Here is a 12192-nt window from a genome sequence, read left to right as displayed (position 1 = left end):
AGTCTGCCCATGAGACCCTCCCTGTTTCATTCATTCATTTGTTCATTCATATTTATTGAGCATCTACTATGTACCGGACATCAGTGAAAGAAAGAGTCCAGGACTGGGGCTTACACTTTTGGGGGGAGGGGGGATGGGCACGGAAAAGTCCAGGTCACCTGTGCTTATGGAACAAAGGAGAGAAGGGAAGGAGTCCGGAGCGGGGTGTCGGGAGTCGACCCCAGCGCTCTCACCGGCCCTCCCTCCAGGAAATGGGTCCCAGCAGTCCCAGAACCGGCCCCAGGGTGGCCATGACCTCCCTTCTCCTGCCTCCCTCCCGTCCCCGGGGCGGCACCCTCCAACCCTGGGCCGGGGCCGGGGTGGGGGTGGGGGGGGCTTCCCGGAACCCGAGGGCCGGGGTGGGCGGGGCGGAAGCTGGTTCTGGGAAGGCCGGGCCGGGATGACCGTCCCCGGGTAACCCTGCCCTGGGCGCGGCTGGCCGTGTCCGGGACTTGCGGCCGCCACGGAAGCGACTCCGGGAGGAAGTTATTTGGGGTATGGGGCTGACGTCAGAGGCGGAGTCGGGTCTCGGCGGCCACTGCCCGCCCAGGCGGCGGTTTCGGATTTTGGCCGGAGGAAGGGACCAGGACCGGCAGATCCCCTCCAGAACTGGGATGGGGAGCGCAGGATAAGAGGCAGGGCCCTGCCTCAGCCTCCCCGCCTGCGCAGTGGGTGCGAGCGTGGCCTGGGTGTGCTACGGTGCGCCCCGGGGGGTAGTCGGAGCCGGGGTCGCGGTCTCCGGGGCTGGGTTGGGTGTCAGGCAACCCCCCGCCCTCTTGCCTTGGCCTTCGCGGGAGCTCCTGGTCAGCGCAGTTCTGCCCTCTAGTGGCCGCCGGCAGCAGCGCCGGGCGGGCCGGGCAGGATGCTGGGTGTGTGTGTGCGGGGTGGGGGTGGGGGGGTCTCTCACCTCCTCACTGTCCCTCTTCTTCCCATTCCTCCCACCTCCCCGACACACACACCGCGAGCACTCCCACCGTCCGTTGTCCTCCTCTCCTGACCCCCTCACCCCAATTCTCACTTTGCTTCTCCATCAGCCCTGTGAGGGGGAGGAGGTGTCACCCTGAATTCGTGACTGCCACCCAGGCGCTGACCCGCCTTTTCTCGCCCCCCCTGCCTCCCCTGTCCCTTCTCTGCGACCCCTCTGTCCTGTGTCCCGGAGTTCCCGGTGGGGTGTCTGGGCGAGTGGGGTCCCTCGGGGAGGGAGGAGCAGAGTATGGGAAGAGGGATTCTAGAATCATTCAGTCCGCAAGTGTTTTTTGAGCACGTTGGGTGCCCAGCACTGTCCAGTTATGGGGAACATCAAGGTGAACGGTGTGGAGGAGACGGCAAGACAGAATTAAATAAAAAATGTCTAATCATAAACTTTGGAAAGTGTTTCAGAACGTCAGGGTAACCACATTTCTCCAGGCCTGATGGTTAATTCCCAGGATCTCAGAGGCCTTTCAGATTCTTTTGGGCCGACCACTTACTCTCAGGTCCTTCTCGGTTTTCTCTGCCTTTGGTTTTAAAAGCCAATTCTAAGAAGGCTGTGCCTTGAAATCAAGCAAGCAACAAAAGTCGAGAGGTGATCAGAAAGTGGGGACACCGGGGAAGGTTGGGCTCCTGATGACTCCAGTGACTAGAGAAAGAGCACCCGTGTACCCTGGACACCCGTTGGCCCGGAGCCTGTGGACCCCCAACTGAGCAGGGAGCTGAGGGTAGGGGTGCAGGGTGAGCAGGAAGCTAGGTCCCTTCCTCACTCCTGCCGCCAAACAGGTGAGGAGGATTGGAATCCAGAGGGATTCAGAGACATAAATATGTTTTATCCGTTTCTCCTTAAAAAACAAAACAAAACAAAACAACACGTGGATATCTATCAACTCTGGAAGGGGGCATGTTTTCTAATGTTAGAAGTCACAGTACACAACACAAATGAAAAGAGATGTGGCCCATAAACTAAAAAATACAAGCAAAGTTGGTTTCAAAATAAAATGGCAAACAATAGGAAAAATATTTGCAGGAAATGTGGCCAAATGATGACAACATTATTGTCCAGAGTGCTTAAGAAATTGATCAGAAAAACCCTGAGCCCCTAAAGATGAAAAGAACAAAGGACACAGACTAGTCTCGGAAGAGGAAAGCAATTTGGCTTATAGACTTTTTGAGAAATGTTCAGCCTCAGTGATTAAAGAAATGCAAATCAAAGCCACAGCAAGGAGATACTGTTCTCCTGTGTGGAGTTAGCTTGACCTTGGAATGCTGTTAGTCAAGGACGTGGGGAAATGCCCCAGCTGGTGGGCATGTAACTGGCACAACCCTTCCATAAATTGGTCTGTCTTTTAAAAATAGTTATTTCCTTTGACTCAGTGAATTCATCATTGGAAATCTATTCTGAGAGGAAAATCCTAAATACAGAAAAAGCATGAAGGTGTCAGTGGCCAGGTCATTTATAATTGCAGAAACAAACAAAACAAAAACAAAAATTTGTTGGATGATGGTAAATAAAACTTCCTTTGAATATAATTAATAAAAAATGACATTTCCATGGAGAGTGGGTAAATGTGGAAAATGCTCATAATATAAGGGGAAATTTTAAAAGAATGTGTGTAAAGATTTTTAGAAAATATAATGACTGAAAAAAAATTAAATTTCAAAACAACAGCAGAAAAACTGTTGTTTTGAAATTTAAAAAGGAAAGCTTGCAGAATGTTCAGGAGTGACCATCCAAAAGAAAAGCTTGCAGAATGTTCAGGAGTGATCATCTAGGAGGGCTTCTGCAGTCATGTGGATTTCTCTCAAAAGTAGGTGACAGCAGAACTAGAACAAAAAATTTTACAGTTTTTATGGAAACACAAAAGACCTCGAATAGCCAAAGCAATCTTGAGAAAGAAGAAACGGAGCTGGAGAAATCAGGCTCCCTGACTTCAGACTATACTACAAAGCTACAGTAATCAAAACAGTATGGTACTGTCACAAAAACAGAAATATAGATCAGTGGAACAGGATAGAAAGCCCAGAGATAAACCTATGCACATATGGTCACCTTATCTTTGATAAAGGAGGCAAGAATATACAACAGAGAAAAGACAGCCTCTTCAATAAGTGGTGCTGGGAAAACTGGACAGCTACATGTAAAAGAATGAAATTAGAACACTCCCTAACACCATACACAAAAATAAACTCAAAATGGATTAAAGACCTAAATGTAAGGCCAGACACTATCAAACTCTTAGAGGAAAACATAGGCAGAACACTCTATGACATAAATCACAGCAAGATCCTTTTTGACCCACCTCCTAGAGAAATGGAAATAAAAACAAAAATAAACAAATGGGACCTAATGAAACTTAAAAGCTTTTGCACAGCAGAGGAAACCATAAACAAGACGAAAAGACAACCCTCAGAATGGGAGAAAATTTTTGAAAATGAAGCAACTGACAAAGGATTAATCTCCAACTGAGACTCATGGAACACAACAGGTATTCATGGGACCTTTGGTCCTGGTTCATGGGACCCAGTTCATGGGACCTTTCTGTGATGCTCCAGTTGAAGGAAGAGCTTCAGGACCCAGGGTGGTGCAGATGGCCTTCCATCTTAGCCCCAGGATGTGCTGCCACTCTCTGGTGGTGATGCATTCTCCAGTTTTCAAGGTGACTCCTGGAGCCAGGCACACTGGAGTCTCTTCCTCAAGGAATGCCAGCTAAGTGGGCTACAGCTCCTCCTCTGCCCCACTCAGTGTGAGCAATCCTAGGGAAGGATATTAACTGTCCCACAAGTAGCCCAGGCTGGTCGCATGGCCACTATGTGACCACAGGACAGAGGTTTTTAGCAGAAAGGAGGAGGGAAGGAAACTTGTCATCAAGAAGCAATAGCTATGACACTGACTCCAGTGTAAGAGTGAAATAAAGACATTTTCAAACATGGAATTTCTCAGAAAATTTATCCCCAAGGCATGATTTTTGGGAAGCCACTGGGGGGAAGATGTTCTCTGACTAAAGAAGGAATAAACCAAGAAAGTAGGAAATATGGGCTGTGGAAAACAGAGATGAAACTCAGGAGAGAGAAGGGAATCTGCAGTATGCTGGTGAAGGGAGATTCCAGAATGGCAGCTGTGCCCCAAACAAAGAGAGCAGCCTTCACTGGAACACTGTGACAAAAGAGACAGGAATGCTGACAATGTCACACTGTCATCATGATACACTGTGCCACTGAGCTGTCTTTTCAATCAGATGAAACAACTGGAGGATTTGCTACACCAAAACAAGATGTAAATCAAGAAAGAGGAAGATGTGAGACCCAGGACAGGGAATCCAAACCAGGAGAGAGGCAAATGGAATTCCGAGGATGACAGTTAAAGGGACATCCCAGGATGACAGTGGTGCTTAGAGAGGAACTATCCCAGAGAAAGGAAAATGGGTATATCAAGGAGGGATGAAAAAGAGAAAAAAAAAAAAAAGGAACTGATATGTTCCCTAATGGGATTGACCTGGTGGAGATTTGGAAAGTTTGGGTAGGTACAAAGGCAATTATTAACTTCAGGGGAAAAAATTAAGAAAGGGAACAAACGTAGTACCCCCCACCCAAAGTCTCATCCTCTTATGGTATCAGCCAGACTTGAGGTCCAGGATCTGGTCAACTAAATCAGATTTAGGTGCAGACGAGGCTTCTTGGGCATAGTTCCTCATGATCTGAAGAACTGTGAACTAAGGAGTTCACCCTGCTCACCCAACATGCAAGGGTGAGGAAGGGACAGGATAACCACAATAGATAACCCCACACAGCAAGCACTGGTCTATAGCATTTCTGAAATCTCACTAAGAACACGTGCTGCTCCCTTCTGCTCCAGGAGCAGGGAGTGTGTGTTGTCTAGAGGCCCTGGGAGTAGTTCTTCATGACTCTTAGCTCTGCCCTTGGGCTTTTGGCTTTGGCTTCTGAATCATCCATGCTTTCCCATAAAACATGGTTCATTTCTGTAACTGAATAGCTTTCTCTGCCAACCTTCCTCTTGTCTGTAGAAAGTTGGGGATTTAAAGAACTGTCCCTTTCAGTTCAAGCTTGTACAATTTGCTGACTTATCATAAATAATGGAGGTCAGAAGACAATGGAACAACTTTAAAGTGCTGGAATAATGGCGATGATATTACTATCAACCCATCTGTCAACCCATAATTCTACATCCAATGAAAATATTCTTCAAGAATGGAGGGGAAATAGACAATTTCAGATAAGTGAAAACTAAGAGAATTTATTGCCAGTAGGTCTGTACTATAAGAGAAGCTAAAGGGAGTTTTCAGGCTAGAGGTAAATGATCCCAGGTGAAATTAAAGATCTTCAGAAAGGACTAGGAGCACTGAAAATATGTATATAAATATATTACAGACCTCACAATATACTTTTTGCTTTAAACGTTCATGTGTTTTAAAGAAATTGAGAAGAAAAAGAGTATTTTATATGTAGATATACTACATATGACAACTATAGTATAAAGTACAGGATGAGGTAAATGGCCTTTATAATTGCAAGTTTCCTACATTTTATATGGATCGGTATAATATTAGCTTTAAGTAGACTGTGAAAAGTTAATAATTTCCACTTTTTACATTTGTTATTGGGACATCCCATGTGATCAAACCAAACTCCCAGTAACTGATATCTTATTAGGAGTATGATGTGTTGACTTCTCAGAAGACACCTAACACTCTGGATTTCACTGGTTTGTACAAGAATTTCCACCCTGGCTAAAAAATATTTTTAAATGGGGTACCTGTAACTTACCTCTGACTCTGACCCAGATAAGAGATAAAACAGTCCATCAATTTTTTTTTTTTTTTTAGTCCATCAATTTTTAAATGCCACTTGATAAATGAGAGTTGACCAGTCTGATCCTTGACACTTATTCTCCTAATTAGGCCTCAGTTGACTAAAAAACTGAATGCAAGGTATGTTCTCACAATACTTGTGATTGTTTTCAGATCATTCTGCCCTCTCCACTGTTTGATTCAGAGTCTTAAATATTGCCACAAAACCGTTATTCTGAACTGGGATCCAGCTAATCACACCAGGCAAAAAAAAGCCTCATGGTCAAAAGTGGTGCTGTCCGAGCTTGTTTTGAGGGGGTTGTGGAGAAATTCTGATGAGGGAAATGGTGCACACCTGGATGAACCAAGAAGCTGCTGATGGAAGGACGACAGACGTCACACAGGTGTGTCCCATCACCTATGCTCTAGCTCACGACTCTCAGGTATTCACAGAATCCAGAAACAACTGAAATTGTTTTCTCTGATACCTCAAGTAGACCTACTCAGGGACAGAATGAATAGACTTACTGCTCTGCTAATTAATTTACCTCTCAAAATGTGCAAAACAGATTCATCTTTGTCAGACCATCTGGTTTGTTTCTCCCTGACAATATTTATTTATTGACTCATCCAGTTTTATGGAAGTATAATTAACAAAATTTCTATGTATTTAACACATACAATGTGATGATTTCATATATGTAAACGTTGTGAAATGGTTACCACAATCAAGCTAATTAACACATCCATCACCTCCTGTAGTTACCATTTTGCACATGTGTGTGTTGAGAACACTTAATATCTAATCTTTTAGCAAATTTCAAGTATACAATATTATTAGCTATAGTTACCATGCTGTACATTTGATCCCTAGAGCTTATTCATCTTATAACCAGAAATTTGTACCCTTTGGCCAACATCTCCTCCTTTCCCCCACCTCCCAGCCCCTGGCAACCACCACCATACTCTATGCTTCTCTGAGTTTGACTTTTTTTTTTTTTTTCAGTACGCGAGCCTCTCACTGCTGTGGCCTCTCCCATTGCTGAGCACAGGCTCCGGACGCGCAGGCTCATCGGCCGTGGCTTACGGGCCCAGCCGCTCCGCGGCATGTGGGGTCTTTCCGGACCGGGGCACAAACCCGCGTCCCCTGCATCGGCAGGCGGACTCTCAACCACTGCGCCACCAGGGAAGCCCCTGAGTTTGACTTTTTTATATTCCACATGTAAGTGAGATTATACAGTATTTGTGTTCATAGTGTGTCTGGCTTATTTCACTTAGCATAATGTCCTCCAGGTTCATCCATGTTGTCCCAAAGCAGGATTTCCTTCTTTTTAATGGCTGAATAATATTCCATTGTATATTTTGTACCACATTTTCTTTATCCATTCATCCATTGATGGACACTTGAGTTGTTTCCATATCTTGACTATTGTGAATAATGCTGCAATTAACACGGGAGTGCATATATCTTTGAAATACTGATTTTATTTCCTTTGGATATCTACCCAGAAGTGGAATTCCTGGTAGTACTATTTTTAATTTTCTGAAAAACCGCCATACTGTTTTCCATAATGTCTGCATCAATTTACATCCCACCAACAATGTACGAGGGTTCACTTTTCTCCATATCCTCCCCAACACCTGTTAGCTCTTGTCTTTTTAATATTAGCCATCCTCGGGGACTCAGTGCTTTCACTGCCGTGGACCCGGGTTCGATCCCTGGTCAAGGAACTAAGATCACGTAAGCAGTGCAGCAAGACCAAAAAAAAAAAAGGATGACCTGTTGGCCATCCTAACAGGTGTGAGGTGATATCTCATTGTGGTTTTTCTTTTTCTTTTCATTGTGGTTTTGATTTGCATTTTCCTAATGATTAGTGATGTCAAGCATCTTTTCACATACCTGTTGGATATCGTATGTCTTCTTTGGAAAAATATCAACTCGGGTCCTTTGCCCATTTTTAAATGGGGTTATTTATTTATTTTTTTGCTATTGAGTTGTGTGAATTCCTTACACACTTTGGATATTATCCTCTTAGTATATATATGCTTTGCAAATATTTTCTCCCATTCACTAGGTGGCCTTTTCGTTTTGTTGATTGTTTCCTTTGCTGTGCAGAAGCTTTTCAGTTTGCATAGTCCCAGTTGTTTATTTTTCCTTGTGTGGTCTGTGCTTTTGGTGTCAAATCCAAAAAATCATTGCCAAAACCAATGTCAGGGAGGTTTTCTCCTATGTTTTCTTCTAGGAGTTTTATGGTTTCAGGTTTTATGTTTAAGTCTTTAATCCATTTTGAGTTAATTTTTGTGTATGGTGTAAGGGTCTGATTTTCCCAACATCATTTATTGAAGAAACTATCTTTTTCCCATTGTGTATTCTTGGCACCCTTGTCAAAGATTAATTGACTGTATGTGTGTGAGTTTATTTTTGGGTTCTCTGTTCTGTTCCATTGGTCTATGTGTCTGTTTTTATGCCAGTACCATACTGTTTTGATTACTAATAGCTTTGTAGTATAGTTTGAAATCAAGGAGTGTGATACCTTAAGCTTTGTTCTTCTTTCTCAAGAATCCTTTGGATATTCAAGGTCTTTTGTGATTTCATATGAATTTTAGAATTACCTTTTCTATTTCTGTGAAAAATGCCATTAGAATTATGATAGAGATTGAATTGAATGTGTAGATCCCTTTGTGTAGTGTGGATATTTTTAAAATATTGTCTTCCAATCCATAAAGATGTATCTTTCCATTTACTTATGTCCTTTTTCAATTTCCTTCATCACTGTCTTATAGTTTTCAATATACAGACCTTTCATGTTCTTGGTTAAATATATTCCTTAGAACTTTATTCTTTTTGATGCTATTATAAATGGGATGGTTTCTTGATTTCTTTTTTCAGATAGCTCATTGTCAGTGTATAGAAATGCAAATGAATTTTGCATGTTGATTTTGTATCCTTCAACTTTGCTGAATTCATTTTTTCTAACATATTTTTAGCAAACTCTTTATAGAGTTTTCTATATGTAAGACTATGTCATTTACAAACAGGGAGAATTTAACTTCTTTTCTGATTTGTATGCCTTTTATTTCTTTTTCTTGTCTAATTGATCTGGCTAGGATTTCCAGCACTATATTGAATAGAAGTGGTGTCATACAGAGTGAAGTAACCTAGAAAGAGAAAAACAAATATCATATATTAACACATATATGTGGAATCTAGAAAAATGGTACAAATGAATCTATTTGTAGGGCAGGAATAGAGACATAGACATAGAGAAAAGACATGTGAACACAGCGGGGCAGGGGAGGGTGGGATGAATTGGGAGATTAGGTTTGACATAAATACACTACCATGTGTAAAATAGATAGCTAGAGGGAACATGCTGTATAGCACAGGGAGCTCAGCTCAGTGCTCTGTGACGACCTAGATGGGTGGGATGGGGGAGGTGGGAGGGAGGTCCAAGAGGGAGGGGATATAGGTATACATATAGCTGATTCACTTCATTGTACAGCAGAAACTAACACAATATTGTAAAGCAATTTTACTCCAAAAAAAAAAAAAAAAGTGGTGAAGGTAGGCATCCTTGTCTTGTTCCTGATCTAGAGGAACAGCTTTCAGCTTTTCACTGTTGAATATGTTAGCTGTGGGCTTGTCATATATGGCCTTTATTATGTTGGGGAACATTCCTTCTATACCTCATTTGTTGAGAGTTTTTATCATAAAAAGGATGTTGAATTTTGTCAATGCTTTTTTGGAATTTACTGAGATGATCATATAATTCTTATTCTTCAATCTGTTAGTGTAGTATATCACATTTATTGATTTGCATATGTTTAATTTTCCTTTCATCCCATGGATAAATTTCACTTGGTTGTGGTGCACGATCCTTTTTTTTTTAATAGTGAACTTATTTATTTATTTATTTATGGCTGTGTTGGGTCTTCATTGCTGTACGTGGGCTTTCTCTAGTTGCGGAGAGTGGGGGCTACTCTTCATTGCAGTACTTCTTATTGTGGTGGCTTCTCTTGTTGCAGAGCATGGGCTCTAGGGTGCACAGGCTTCAGTAGTTGTGGCACGCGGGCTCAGTAGTTGTGGCTCACAGGCTCTAGAGTGCAGGCTCAGTAGTTGTAGAGCATGGGCTTAGTTGCTGTGCGGCATGTGGGATCTTCCTGGACCAGGGCTTGAACCTGTGTCGCCTGCATTGGCAGGCAGATTCTTAACCACTGCGCCACCAGGGAAGCCCGCATGATCCTTTTAATGTGCTGTTTAATTCAGTTTTCTCTCATTTTGTTGAGGGTTTTTGCATTTATGTTCATCAGAGATATTGGCCTATAATTTTCTTTTTTTATACTGTCTTTATCTGGCTTTGGTATGAGGGTAATGCTGACCTTATAAAATGAGTTTGGAAGTGTTCCCTCCTCTTCAATTGTTTGGAAAGTTGAGAAATATTGGCATTAGTTCTTTAATTAATTAATTAAATTCTATTTATTTTTAGCAGGGGAGGGGGAAGTAGAGGAGGTAAAAAAAAAACGTTTGGTTTCTGCATCAAAGCACTTTCCCTAAGAGTGGTGATTCATTCATTGCATATCATCATGGGTGCACATAGTTATCCTGGCTTTCATGACAGTTTGAATCCAAGGTAATGTATGGAATATGTATTTTTCTGAAATCCAATGTATTCATGTAGACATATACAGGGTATCCCTTGTGTTCTCATTCTCATATGAAAGATAATGGCACTTTGGCTTCAAGAACAAATAAAAAATATCATAACTACAGCTTGTGTTTGATTTGGGTCTGGGCTAATTACTTAAGGAACAATTTAGTAATAAAGGTCTCAGATATTTAAATTCCCTATGAAGCTGCCATTAATTAAGGGGCTGCTGATTCTGAGAACTATGCAACCAACAGGGAATGAGGGAAGAATTACATGTCTGGATGCCAAGTTCAGAGCCAAATATCAATAATCTCCTTCACACTTTTGCAATATCTACAAATAAAGTAGAGAGAAAGGATAAAAATAATATATAAATAATGATAAATAAAAGGTACATATAGAACTGGGAAAATCATTTTTCATTACATTTGCCACGTATTCCAGTTCAATAAGATGTTTGTAAGGAAAAAAAGCAACTTAAGACAGAAAACTAGTTACACCGTTGCAGTTCAGAACTGCTTGAAAACAGAAGAATGAATACCAGTCAACTTCCCTGATTTAAACCTAATTGTTTTAAGACATATTTTGTAACCTGAACATCTATGTTATGCCTTGAAAATTCAAAGCAAAAAGTAAACCATATGGAAAGCCAGAAACTTCAATACATCTGGACAGACGTTTGCTTGTAGTATCCAAATTTTTTTCCCCACACAGTGCAGACGCCCTTTTTGTAGGCACAGCACTGGCAATAATGAGAACCCAGTTGGTGCACAGAACTTTTACAAATTCTGCAAGTGGAGGACCTATTCTTTCCATGTGGATCAAGTCTTGCTTTTTTTTTTAGGTCAAAGCTTTATTTTTGTCCAGCTCTCTTCCACCACTTCCTGTGATATTCCTTGCACCATCTTTCCATGTATCTAGAGTGATAACAGTACCAAGTTTCTTTTTACATTTTTCACACACCATCCTTCCATGACAGAAGGAGTGGTAGCTAGTTCTTTAAATGTTTGGTAGAATTCACCCATGAAGGCTTCTGGTCTTGGGCTTTTCTTTGTTGGTAGGTCTTTGGTTACTGCATCAATTACCTTACTTGCAATTGGGCCGTTCAGATTTTCTGTTTCTTTATGATTCAGTCTTGATAGGTTGCATGTTTCTAGGATTTTATCCACTTCTTATAGGTTATATACAATTTGTTGGCGTATAGTTGTTCATAGCAGTCTCTTATGATGCTTTATATTTCTGTAGTATCAGTTGTAATGTCTCCTCCCTTTTTTTCTTTGTTAGTCTAGCTAAAGGTTTGTCAGTTTTATCTTTTTAAAAAACCCCAACTATTAGTTTTGTTGATCTTTTTAATTGTCTTTCTAGTGTCTTTGAAATTTATCTCTAATCTTTATTTCCTTACATCTGCTAACTTTGGACTTATTTTTCCTTCTTTTTTCTAATTCCCTGAGGTGTAAAGTTAGATTGTTTGAGATCTTTCTTTTTTCTTAATGTAGGTGTTTATCACTCTTAACTTACCTCAGGATTGTTTTTGATGAATCCCATAAGTTTTGGTATGTTGTGTTTGTCTCAAGATAGTTTTTTATTTCCCTCTTGATTTCTTCTTTGACCCATTGGTTGGTTGTACAGGTGTATATCATTTAATTTCCACATATTTATAAATTTTTTTCCTATTTTTTTTTTTAGTAGAGTTAGGAAGGAACTGGACTTTTAATTTTATTTATTTA

The 12192-nt window shown here is 41.4% G+C and overlaps 1 pseudogene; it reads right to left on the bottom strand.

The window, feature by feature from the left end:
• Positions 1-11123: 11123 nt before the first annotated feature.
• LOC136135335 (cysteine-rich PDZ-binding protein pseudogene) lies at positions 11124-11431 on the bottom strand (annotated as a pseudogene).
• Between the last annotated feature and the right edge of the window lie 761 nt (positions 11432-12192).

The sequence above is a fragment of the Phocoena phocoena genome, chromosome 15 (assembly GCF_963924675.1).
Source record: "Phocoena phocoena chromosome 15, mPhoPho1.1, whole genome shotgun sequence".
Lineage (NCBI taxonomy): Eukaryota > Metazoa > Chordata > Mammalia > Artiodactyla > Phocoenidae > Phocoena > Phocoena phocoena.
Note: the sequence above shows the minus strand (reverse complement) of the source record. Positions and strands in the feature narration are given on the sequence as shown.